Source organism: Lemur catta, chromosome 17, assembly GCF_020740605.2.
Source record: "Lemur catta isolate mLemCat1 chromosome 17, mLemCat1.pri, whole genome shotgun sequence".
NCBI lineage: Eukaryota > Metazoa > Chordata > Mammalia > Primates > Lemuridae > Lemur > Lemur catta.
In genome coordinates, this window is record NC_059144.1 from 23184447 (window position 1) to 23197185 (window position 12739).

Below are 12739 nucleotides of genomic sequence, written 5' to 3' on the forward strand. Positions count from 1 at the left end.
ACCCCTTAGGGACTCCTCAGCCCTGGCAAAGGAGAAGGATCCAGGAAATAATACCCAGAGTCTTCCAGGGGAGGTGGGAGTGGCACTGTGGCCCTTGGAGTGTTGTCCCCAAAGTGTCCTAATTGCGTGCAACCGTGAGCCTCTACCCATCACAGCCGCTTCCTGCTAACCTCATACCCTTTCTTGACCTCCTTGCTGACTTAAACTAAATAATCCCTAACACACCTCTCCTGTCACACCACTTGTTTGTTCTACAGCCTCATGTGGCTCACAAAGCCCCACACTCCTAACACAGCATTCATGGCCCTCCATGATCCAGCCCCAGTTCTCCCCAGCTCCATCTCCTTTTCTTCTCCTACACGCACTTTGTGCTGAACTTCACGTTGGCTCTCCAACGCTCTCTCACCTTCATCTACACTTTTGCTCAAACTATTTCCCCTGCCTGGAATGGTTTCTTCAGAACTTGCTGAATCCAGATCTTTCTTGTCTTTGAGATTCTACTCACCCCTTCTTCCTCTAGGTAGCCTGCCTTCTCCTTACCCATGTGTCAGTGGCTATCTTGATGGACAGTCATGTATTTGTTCAATAAACAGTAGGTGGTGGCCGGGTGCGGTGGTTCATGCCTGTAATCCTAGCACTCTGGGAGCCCAAGGCGGGTGGATTGCTTGAGCTCAGGAGTTCTAGACCAACCTGAGCAAGAGTGAGACCCCATCTCTACTAAAAATAGGAAAATTATCTGGCCAACTAAAATATATATATAAATTAGCTGGGCATGGTGGCGCATGCCTGTAGTCCCAGCTACTTGGGAGGCTGAGGCAAGGGATCGTTTAAGCCCGGGAGTTTGAGGTTGCTGTGAGCTAGGCTGACGCTATGGCACTCACTCTAGCCCAGGCAACAAAGTGAGACTCTGTCTCAAAAAAAAAAAAAAAAAAGAGTAAGTGGTGATGGCTAATTGTGTGTGTATGTATCTTTTCAAGTGGATGGTTGGCATCCCAAGGACAGGGTCTTTGTCCATATGTTCCCCCCACCCAGACTGTGGTCAGTCTGGCATAGACTAGACTTTCTTCAAAGGCTCAGTGGTTACAGCTTGAAGGTTGAGAAGGGCAACTGGCACAGGAGTCTACCCCTGGACCTTCTATCCTGGTATGGGCAACATTCTGTTGGGCACAGCGTTCTGGTTCCCCAAGCCCAGAGGAGAGGAGTCTTGGTAATGCTCTGGTACCATAAATGACTTGGATTTTGCTCCCAGCATTAGCTGAACCCCATGTCCAGGCTGCTAGGTCAGATCCCAGTCTTCCATTTCTCTGTAGAGTCACAGGTACCTATGGAAGTGGGGGACTGGAGCCCAATGGAGTCCCCTCCTGAAACCCCTGGGACACATCCCTCCTCTCCACCACAGAGGTTTATTATCAGGGCTGGAGGAGACCTAAGAGCTCAACTCATCCAAACCCTCATCTTATAGGTGAGGAAATGGAGGCGTGTTGAGGCCAGAAAGGTCAAGATATTGCTTAGAATCACACAGCAGCAGAGCCACCTACTAACCCTGGCCCCGGGGAATGGGCTTAGTATTCTGAGGTGCTGGCCTGGGCCTAGGGGCTGTAAAAAGAGCCAGTGGGCATATGCTGGGGGTAATCCTGGAGTCCCCTGTCCAGTCAGATGTGGGGTCCCATTCCTGTGTGCACACATAGATATTCATGGGCATCTATGCATATGCATGAAGGCATCCGTGCACAAACATACACACATGCACACGAGCTCATACCCACAGGGTTAACAGATACCCACAGCCATCTAACCCATGCCCAGGTGTAAGTACCTGCCCCATTTTATGGGCTCCAGGACTGGAGGTCAAGAGGCCATCCTTCTATTCCTGTCTACGCCCTGGGCTTGCCCTCACTGAGCCCTGGGGGCTCCCCACCAGCTTGCCAGCCCCCCCCCAACTTCAAAGGGCAGAGATGTGTCAGCCTGGGTGTGTCCCTCACGGGACCTTGCGTGTACCCACAGGTATGAACTAGTCTGTGTGCGTGACTGGAGAACTGGCTCACCACTCCCCTCCCCAGCCCCTCCCCACCTTAAGATAGAGGGTGAGGCTGACAGGAAGCTCTCTGATGTAGATAATAAATTCTTCCCATTTTACTGGTGAAGAAACTGAGACAGAAGGGGAAAAAGTTTAATTGGTAAAGCCAGCTAGGGAAGACATAATCCCCAAATTCCCCCAACAGATGGGTCTATACCTTAACAAAGGGCCATATCCCCAAGAACTTCTACTCAGAAAGCTTTGCTGTTTAACTCAGAGACGTCTGAATTTGAGGGTAACTGTGGTACGTGTGTGTGTGTGTGTGTGTGTGTGTGTGTGTTGTGTGTGTGGCCACCGTGAAAAAGACTATGGCCTGATTGTCACTAAATCCAGATTTCAATCCTGGTCTGTCCTGGACTCACTGCCTAACCCTGGGCAAATAGCTTTCTTTCTCTAAGCCTCAGTTTCCCCATCTGCAAAATGGCTGGCTCCATGCTCCCTTAACATACCTTCCAATCTGAACCTCCAGGCATCAGGTTTGTTGGTGTGAACTGTGCTTAAAGCCCCTGTCAGTGAGGAGGTCATGGTCAGTACAGGTTCATTTCAGAGAGGAGAGGCAGGTGGCAGGAAGGCAAAAGCCTGGCTTTGTTTTAGTCCATCTGCCCATGGTGTGAGGGTGGGGCAGTGTCTTTGGGGGTCCAGGGGCATGTTTGTGAGTGTGGGCGAGTACCCAAGTGAGCCGCTCTGGTGTGAGTGCCCTGCATGAACTCCCATGTTTATAACTTTGAAAGAGGAATGGTTGTATTTCTCCCTGGCCCTAGGTGGTTAGAAGAGACAGCTCTGGGGCCATGCAGGAGCAGAAGGAAAGGAAGTGGCTTCTGGGGTTGCACCTTCTCTGTCTTGCCCAGGCAGGGCCAGATTTCATACCTCCCTCCTGGGACTTGGCTTGCAAACTGGATCCCCAGCAGGCCTTGAGGCAGGGGAGGAGAGGGTTAGCCGGGGGTGTGTTCCCTCCTGCTGAACCAACCACTCTTCTAGGAGCAAATAAACTCCCCAGGCCAGGCACGGTGGCTCACACCTGTAATCCTAGCACTCTGGGAGGACGAGGTGGGTGGATCGCTCAAGGTCAGAAGTTTGAGAGCAGCCTGAGCAAGAGCAAGACCCCATCTCTATTAAAAACAGAAAGAAATTATCTGGCCAACTAAAAATATATATAGAAAAAATTAGCCGGGCATGGTGGCACATGCCTGTAGTCCCAGCTACTCGGGAGGCTGAGGCAGGAGGATTGCTTAAACACAGGAGTTTGAGGTTGCTGTGAGCTAGGCTGATGCCACAGCACTCACTCTAACCTGGGCAACAAAGTGAGACTCTGTCTCAAAAAAGAAAAAAAACTCCCTGAAGCTCAGGCCACCTCCCATTCCTGCTCACAGCTCTTCCTGGCTCCCTACCACCTCCAGGCTGGAATTCACACTGCCAGCCAGGCACCCGCTCCTGGTGCATGGTACAGAGGAAGCATCCAGTGAATAATGACTAGAGAAGTGAGTGAAGCTGTCCTCACCCTCTGTTTTAGTCTTCTCTGTATACACACACACACACACACACCCTATGCAAATGAACACACTCCAAATCACCACCAGCTTTTCTGCTCCCAGGATTTTGCTCTTGCAGTTCCCTCCACCTAGAGAGCCCTGCTCCTTTCCCATCCAATCTCCCTGTGTCTAGAGCCTGTGTGTTCCTTAGAACTAATTTAATCAGCAGCTGACATTCACTGAGCATTTACTATGCACCTGTAGCCTTCCAAGGTGGGCATCATTATTATCCCCATTTAACAGAAGAGGAAATTGAGGCACAGGCTGCTGAGGAAACTTCACCAAGATCACAGAGCTAATGAGTTGGTGCAAGTTTCTGTGTATTCAACCATGTCCATAAATATTGCATGTGGATATGTGTACAAAGATAAAAAACAAAAATGATAAAGGCTTTATGTAAAAACTGTACAGTATTTTTACCTAACATAAAATCATTTTTTCAACCAGCTGAGACTCCCATGAAGGAGCAAACCACCATGTTGTGGAAAGGGCACATGGCAAGGACCCAAGGAGGGCCTCTAGAAGCTGAGAGTGCTCCTTTGCTAAGAGGTAGTGAGAAAACAGGGCCTTTAGTAATACGGACACAAGATGAATTCTGCCAACAACCTGAGGGAGCTTGGAAGTCAATCTTTCCCCAGCTGAGCCTCCAGATGAGGACACAGCTGGCCAACATCTTGACTTCAGTAGCCTTGTGGGATCCCAAGCAGAGAACCCCGATGAGCTGTGCCCGGACTTATAGAATGGTGAGCTAATAAATGGATGTTGTTTTGAGGCACTAGGTTTGTGGAGGGTTGTTATACAACAATAGAAAATGAATACACACATGTTGAAAAAGTTTTTTTTTTTGGCCGGGCATGGTGGCTCACGCCTGTAATCCTGGCACTCTGGGAGGCCGAGGCGGGTGGATTGCTCAAGGTCAGGAGTTCGAGACCAGCATGAGCAAGAGCAAGACCCCGTCTCTACTAAAAATAGAAAGAAATTATCTGGCTAACTAAAATATATATAGAAAAAATTAGCTGGGCATGGTGGCGCATGCCTGTAGTCCCAGCTACCCAGGAGGCTGAGGCAGGAGGATCCCTTAAGCCCAGGAGTTTGAAGTTGCTGTGAGCTAGGCTGATGCCACAGCACTCACTCTAGTCAGGGCAACAAAGGGAGATTCTGTCTTGAAAAAAAAAAAAAAAGTTGTTTTTTTTTTTGGCATGACAATCAAGAGGCAGCTTGAATTACTAATCTTCACTACATTTTGTTTGGTGTAACTATTTTTGTGAAATGTAATAAATAAATAATGTTGTAATTGGGGGGAAATCATTTTTTCTTTTCTTTTCTTTTCTTTTTTTTTTTTTTTTTTGAGACATAGTCTCACTTTGTTGCCCAGGCATCAGCCTAGCTCACAGCAACCTCAAACTCCTGGGCTCAAGCGATCCTTCTGCCTCAGCCTCCCGAGTAGCTGGGACTGCAGGCATGTGCCACCATGCCCGGCTAATTTTTTCTATATATTTTTAGTTGTCCAGCTAATTTCTTTCTATTTTTTAGTAGAGATGGGGTCTCGCTCCTTGCTCAGGCTGGTCTCAAACTCCTGAGCTCGAACGATCCACCTGCCTGGGCCTCCCAGAGTGCTAGAATTACAGGCATGAGCCACCGCGCCCAGCCGGTATACACATTTCTTATTTCATAGATCCTGTCAAATCACTCTCCCCAAATGTCCCACTTTAGACTTCCACCAGCGGTGCATGAGAGCCCTAGGTTTATGTCTAGAACTGGCCCATGTTCTCCCTCCTGAGTCAAAGCTCAAATTCTGAGTTATCACTAGGATGTCTGACTCCTTACCCCCGGCCCCCGCCACCCCACAGAATCTGGGGGGCAAGCTGAGTGTTGGGAAGGATGCACATAGATGAAGGGCAGGCTGTCCCCCAATAGCTAGGTGGCCACTCAGGTATCACATACCCTTTCTAAAGGAAAAAGGCCATCTTGGGAAAAAGTGAGCTCCGCATCACTAGACGTGTCCAAGTGGAGGTTCAGTATCAACAAATGCATTGAGCATTTACTTTGTGCCAGGTCTTGGGCCTGGTGTTTCATCCCAGAGATGAGTCAGCTTCAGTTTCTGCCCTCTAGGAGGGCTTGATATTCATGGAGAAAATAGACAAGTAAACAGACAGTGACAATTGAGTCAACTAGGGATTGAGTTGGACTTCCTTTTCTGACAATACCTGGAACTTCCTGCTACATAACACAGGGAGATGCTGGAAATAAAAACAACAAACATCTTTTTATTTATTTATGTTGAGACAGAGTCTCGCTCTGTCGCCTGGCCTAGAGTGCTGTGGCGTCAGCCTAGCTCAGGGCAACCTCAAACTCCTGGGCTCAAGTGATCCTCCTGCCTCAGCCTCCCAAGTATCTGGGACTACGCTGGTCTCCAACTCCTGACCTCAAGTGATCCTCCTGGCTGGGCCTCCCAGAGTGCTAGGATTATAGGCATGAGCCACCGTGCCCGGCCTTCACTGTATCTTTACAGTTGAATGAGGCAGGCCTTGTGCTTGCCTTGTCTTCTATGTATAAGCTCCACTGCCAGCTGCTCCTAGGTCTGGGCATTTCTAATCTCACACCCCGCAGAAGAGAAAAAGCCCATTCCCCCAAGTGGCTGAATCTAAAACCCCAGAACTGAGCCTTGTTGGCTCTGATTGGCCTGATTTGGGCCATATGCTCATCCCTGAAACAGTGACCATGGCTAGGGGTTTGGGGCATATTGGTTAGTTTAAGTCATTTGGAGCCCGTTCCTGATTGAGATCAATCCTACTCAAATCACATGGCTAAGAAAGCTGGCATCTTGTTAGGAGAGAATAAAAGGGGAAGCAACAAGCAAAGCCCACTACACCTGTCTCCTTTCCCAGAGCAGGGAAATCTGTGTATATTTGGGGAAAGGGCATGAGTGGCCTGGATACATAGTTGTGGGGAGTGTGGTTCCTGGGGAAGGAGAAGGGTTCAGAGAAAGAAAGTCGAGGGTTGGGGAGCCAGTCTACAGCCGTCCAGTTTTAGGCCTAGTTTACATCTTGGTCTTGTTTTCCCAACAGGATACCTTTTGCAATTGTGGGTATTGCAAATTATGAGTAGGGGACGGGAAGGAAATTGGTAGGGTTGGGGGCAGGGTCTCAGAAACCTGTCCTCAGGGCATTACGTAAGTCCAGATCCTTCCTTTTGGGCCTTTATAACTTTTGGGTGGAGGATTGAGGAGGGAGCTGGTGCGGGTCTCCCAGTGTGCCCCACCAGAGACCCCAGCCCAGGACCAGGAGGCTGCTAGCACAAGAGACGGATAGTGAGAACCCCTGTTTCTGGGCCCAGTGCCACCACTGACTTGCTGTGCCATCTCTGGGCCTTAGTTTCCCAATCTGTACAAGGAACTAGATCAGGCCCTTTCTGTTTTTTTCAATCTCAAGGATATCTTTAATTATCTTTTCCTACATGCTACTGCCTTCCACACATACCCACTTGGTTGAGTTATTATTGTTTGTTTTTAAGTTTTTATATAGTGAAAAATCTCCATAGTCCCCACAGATCAAGCCATTGCTGTGTCTTTAATTCTCCTTTTTGCCTTTATAGCAACCCTGGCTTTTTTCACTCTGTTTTTGTTTCTTTTGCTGATTTTCTTGAGTTCTTTCCTTCTCATCTAGTCCAAATCTTGCAAGTCTGTGTTTGTTTCACTTTCTCTTTGCATAATCCAAGAAATTGTAAATTTTATCAAAGCCTGTTTTGCCACCACCAAAGTGGTTCAAATCTGAAGACAAAGATAATAATACCTGCTGTGTTCTTGTACATTTTGATTATTCTTTCTCAAATTTCTGGATAGGTACTGTTGCCTTCTAAGGGTAAAGGACATCTATGGGCATTTGTTTCTACTGAAACAGTTGGGTTGTCATGAACTCCTTTGCCTGGCTAGTCACCTGTGGCATTTATGATGGTGGTTGATCATTAAGCAGCCAGAGGGGAAAAAGTCCCCAGTTGTGTTTATTTATTTATTTATTTATTGAGACAGAGTCTTGCTCTGTTGTCTGGGCTAGAGTGCAGTGGTGTCAGCCTAGCTCACAGCAACCTCAAATCTATAGTAGGGCCTCTGTCATTCATTCGCATCATTCCTGGTCTGTTGCCCTCATCAGTCTAATAGCAACTCCTAATTATTTTGTTTGCTTACTTCTATTTTGTGTGACTCCCTGATAGTCTATAACTATAGTATAGGAGGGACTGTCTATCTTTCTTACCATCATTTTTTTTCAGAGACAGGGTCTTGCTGTGTCATCCAGGTTGGAGTGCAGTGGTGCAATCATAGCTCACCACAGCCTCCAACTCCTGGACTTAAGAGATCCTCTCACCTCAGTCTCCTGAGTAACTAGGACTACAGGCATGCACCACCATATCCAGTTAATTTTTTGTAGAAATGGGGTCATGCTATGTTGCCCAGGCTAGTCTTGAACTGCTGGCTTCAAGAGAACTTCCTGCCTCAGCCTCTCAAAGTGCTGATATTGCAGGCGTAAGCCATCACGCCCAACCTACCATCATTATTATTAGTGGGTACACAACCTAGATGGTATAGCCTGCTACACACCTAGGCTATATGGTATAGCCTATTGCTCCTAGGCTATAAACCTGTATAGCATGTTACTGTACTGAATACTGTAGGCAACTGTAACACAATGGTAAGTATTTGTGAATTTAAATGTATCTAAACATAGCTGTACCACAATATTATGATGGCTATGATATCACTAGGCGATAGGAATTTTTCAACTCCATTATATTCTTATGGGACTGCTGTTATATATGCAGTCCATCTTTGACCAAAATGTCTTTATGTAGCTCATAACTATACCCTTTTGTTTTCATTAAATTAACTTCACTCAATTGCCTTTAGGGTATGTTGTCCTAAGACCAACATGGTAAATGCATCATTTGACTTCTCACATCATCTGACTTTTCTCTTGCTGCCCTATACATAGCTAAGAGGCAGGTACAGGACCTAATCTCAATGAATCTCATGCTTTTTCCAAGAACACTGACTCTTGAATGGCATAGTGCAATGTCATTCAAAACTGGTTGAAGTTCACTCATTCCAGTGGTGGAATGGTTGACCTGATAGGTGCTTTCTGCTACCCAGGCCCTGTGTTTTTACCTACCTGGGTCCTGACTATTCCAAGTTTGACTCTATAAGCTCCCCAATGGCCTTCTAGTTAATTTCCTTTAGTTGAAGATGGCCAGAATCAGTTTGCTATTTGAAATCAAAGAGATATACTAGATAGACTATATCTCCATAGTCTAGCACAGGATCTGACAATGGTAGATGCTCCATAAATGTTAAAGGAAAAACTACCCAGGTGTGTGGCTTAATGCTGGTTACTAAATATCTCAGACCCTGAATTTCTTCTTTTCCAGGTAACCCACATATCTTCTGGGATCTCTGGTTTCTCAGGAGAGAAATCACCTTGCTACTCTTTTATCATCTCCCTCCTTTCTATTCTCTACCCTTCCTCCTCAACTACAACAACAAAACAACCCAACCCAACTAACCCAACCCAATCCAAATTCCTCTCATTTTCTCAGGGAGAGTAGCTTAACCACAATATGTGAAGCTAACATACAGATCCTGCTCTGCTACTTACTAGCTGTGTGACCTTAGAGAAATTACTAAACCTCTTTGTGTTTCAGTTTCTTCATATGCATTTGGTGGCAGAGAAATAACAGTACCTTTAATAATACATGTATTAAATAAGATAATACATGTAAGGCACTCGAAATAGTATTTAGTGCATAGTAAGCACTCAAGACTTGCTGGCTATCATTGCTATTCTCATTTTTTTTGTTGCATAAGCTATAGGATACCTATACCTTCAGGGTTATGTTCGTCAAGGTGTGGCTTCTGAATTACCAACATTAGAATTACCTGGAAAGGTTAAGAATGCAGGTTCCTGGGCTCCACCCCAGGCCTAGTGAATTACAGTCTCTAGGGCAGAACTAGGAAATTGACTTTTTTTTTTTTGGTATTTGTTAATGGTTTATTTATCAAGAGAAACTATTCCTCAGCCCACATATTCATAGCTCAGGAACACAGGTCGCGACAAACTTCTATGTAAATCAACCCAAAGAATTCTTTTATGTTCCAAAATCAGGTCAGGCACGGTGGCTCACTCTTGTAATCCTAGCACTCTGGGAGGCTGAGGTGGGAGAGGTGGGAGCATCATTTGAGCTCAGGAGTTCGAAACCAGCCTGAGCAAGAGCGAGATCCTGTCTCTACTAAAAATAGAAAGAAATTAGCTGGACAACTAAAAATATATAGAAAAAATGAGCCGGGCATGGTGGTGCATGCCTGTAGTCCCAGCTACTCGGGAGGCTGAGGCAGAAGGATGGCTTGAGCCCAGGAGTTTGAGGTTGCTGTGAGCTAAGCTGACACCACAGCACTCTAGTCTGGGCAACAGAGTGAGACTCTGTCTCAAAAAACAAAACAAACCAACGAAAAAAACCCAAAAACAACAAAATCACTTTGCACTCTGAAAGATGCCAGCCTTCCTCATCTCCTCAAAATCTTTCATTGAATCATTTCTGTAGAAATCTGCGTATGCCTTCTTTCTTGGTTCAGCCACACCAATACAAAGCTGCAACCCCCAGGGATACAACGAATGCTCCAACAATATGAAACCACAGACGCGTGGCCAGGAGGCCACGCATCTGAGGTTTTGTCAAAGTGCTGGAAGCCACGGTAGTTACACTGTCCTTGATGGGTATGCCAACTTCAATACGTCCTTCCTGGCTGAGGGAGAAACGAACTGCCGGAAATTAACATTTTAAAAATATATCTCCCAAGTTGGCCGGTCGCGGTGGCTCACGCCTGTAATCCTAGCACTCTGGGAGGCCGAGGTGGGTAGATTGTTTGAGCTCAGGAGTTCGAGACCAGCCTAAGCAAGAGCGAGACCCCATCTCTACTAAAAATAGAAAGAAATTATCTGGACAACTAAAAATATATATATAGAAAAAATTAGCCGGGCATGGTGGTGCATGCCTGTAGTCCCAGCTACTCGGGAGGCTGAGGCAGTAGGATCGTTTAAGCCTAGGAGTTTGAGGTTGCTGTGAGCTAGGCTGACGCCACGGCATGCAACCTGTAGTCCCAGCTACTCTGGAGGCTGAGGTGAGTGGATTACTTGAGGCCAGGAGTTTGAGGCTATAGTATGCCATGATCACCCTGTGAATAGTCACTGCAGCTTGGGCAATATAGTGAGACTCCTTTTCTAAAAAAAAAAAATATATTGAAATACATACAGTGTAAAATGCATCATTTTAAAGTGTATTGTTCAGTGGTTTTTAGTATATTCACAGAATAGTACAATCATCACCACAATCCAATTTTAGAACATTTTCATCTTCCCAAAAAGAAACTCTGTACCCATTAGCAGTCATTTCCTATCCCCTACTCCCCTAAAACCTCCCAGCCTAAGCAACCACTAATTTACTTTCTGGCTCTACGGATTTGCCCATTCTGGACATTTCATACAAATGGAATTGTATAATACGCGGTCTTTTGTGACTGGCTTCTTTCACTTGGCATACTGTTTTCAAGGTTTATCCATTATTTTTTACTGACCAATTATATACTATTGTATAGTTACACCACATTTTGCTTATCCATTCACGGGCAAACGAAATGGACATTTGGGTTGTTTCTATTTTTTGCGTTTATGAATGAGCTATGAACATTTGTGTACAAGTTTTTTTTTTTTTTTTTTGAGACAGAGTCTCCCTTTGTTGCCCAGGCTAGAGTGAGTGCCATGGCGTCAGCCTAGCTCACAGCAACCTCAAACTCCTGGGCTCAAGCGATCCTACTACCTCAGCCTCCCGAGTAGCTGGGACTACAGGCATGTCCCACCATGCCTGGCTAATTTTTTCTATATATATTTTAGTTGGCCAGATAATTTCTTTCTATTTTTAGTAGAGATGGGGTCTCACTCTTGCTCAGGCTGGTCTCGAACTCCTGACCTTGAGCGATCCACCTGCCTCAGCCTCCCAGAGTGCTAGGATTATAGGCGTGAGCCACCACACCCGGCCTGTGTACAAGTTTTTGTGTGGACAGATGTTTTTATTTTTTTCAGATACATAGCTAGTTGTTGAATCGCTGAGTCATAAGGCAACTCTATGTTTAACATTTTGAAGAACTGCCAAACTGTTGTCCAAAGTGGCTACAGCATTGTTTCTACCTGCAATGTGTAAGGGTTCCAATCTCTCCCGTTGCTTGCCAACGCTTGTTATTGTCTGTCTTTTATTACAGCGATCCTAGTGAGCTTGAAGTGATAGCTCATTGTGGTTTTGATTTGCATTTCCCTAATAACTAATGATGTTGAGCATTTTTTACATGCTTATTGACCATTTGTGTATTTTCCTTGGTGAGGTATATTCAAATCCTTTGCTCATTTTGGTATTTGTCTTTTATTACTGTCTTTTTTTTTTTTTTTTTGAGACAGAGTCTCACTCTGTTGCCCGGGCTAGAGTGCATGGCATCAGGCTAGCTCACAGCAACCTCAAACTCCTGGGCTCAAGCAATCCTTCTGCCTCAGCCTCCTGAGTAGCTGGGATTACAGGTATGCGCCACCATGCCCGGCTAATGTTTTCTATACATTTTTAGCCGTCCAGATAATTTCTTTCTATCTTTTTACTAGAGACGGGGTCTCGCTCTTGCTTAGGCTGGTCTCGAACTCCTGAGCTTATACGATCCACCTGCCTCGGCCTCCCAGAGTGCTAGGATTAGAGGCGTGAGCCACCGCACCCGGCCTTACTGTCTTTTTTTGTTGTTGTTGTTAACTTTTTTCTTTAAAACTTTATTTTTAGGGCTCACTCTGTTGCCCAGGTTGGAGTGCAGTGGCATGATCATAGCTTACTGCAGCCTTGAACTCCTGGGCTCAGGCAATCCTCTTGCCTCAGCCTGTAGAGTAGCTGGGACTAAAAGTGCCTGCCACCATGCCCAGCTAATTGTTTTCTTTTTGTAGAGATGAGGTCACATTATGTTGCTCAGGCTGGCCTTGAACTGCTGGCCTCAAGTGATCCACCTGCCTTGGGCTCCCTAAACGTTGGGATTACATGTGTGAACCATCACACCTGGCCTACT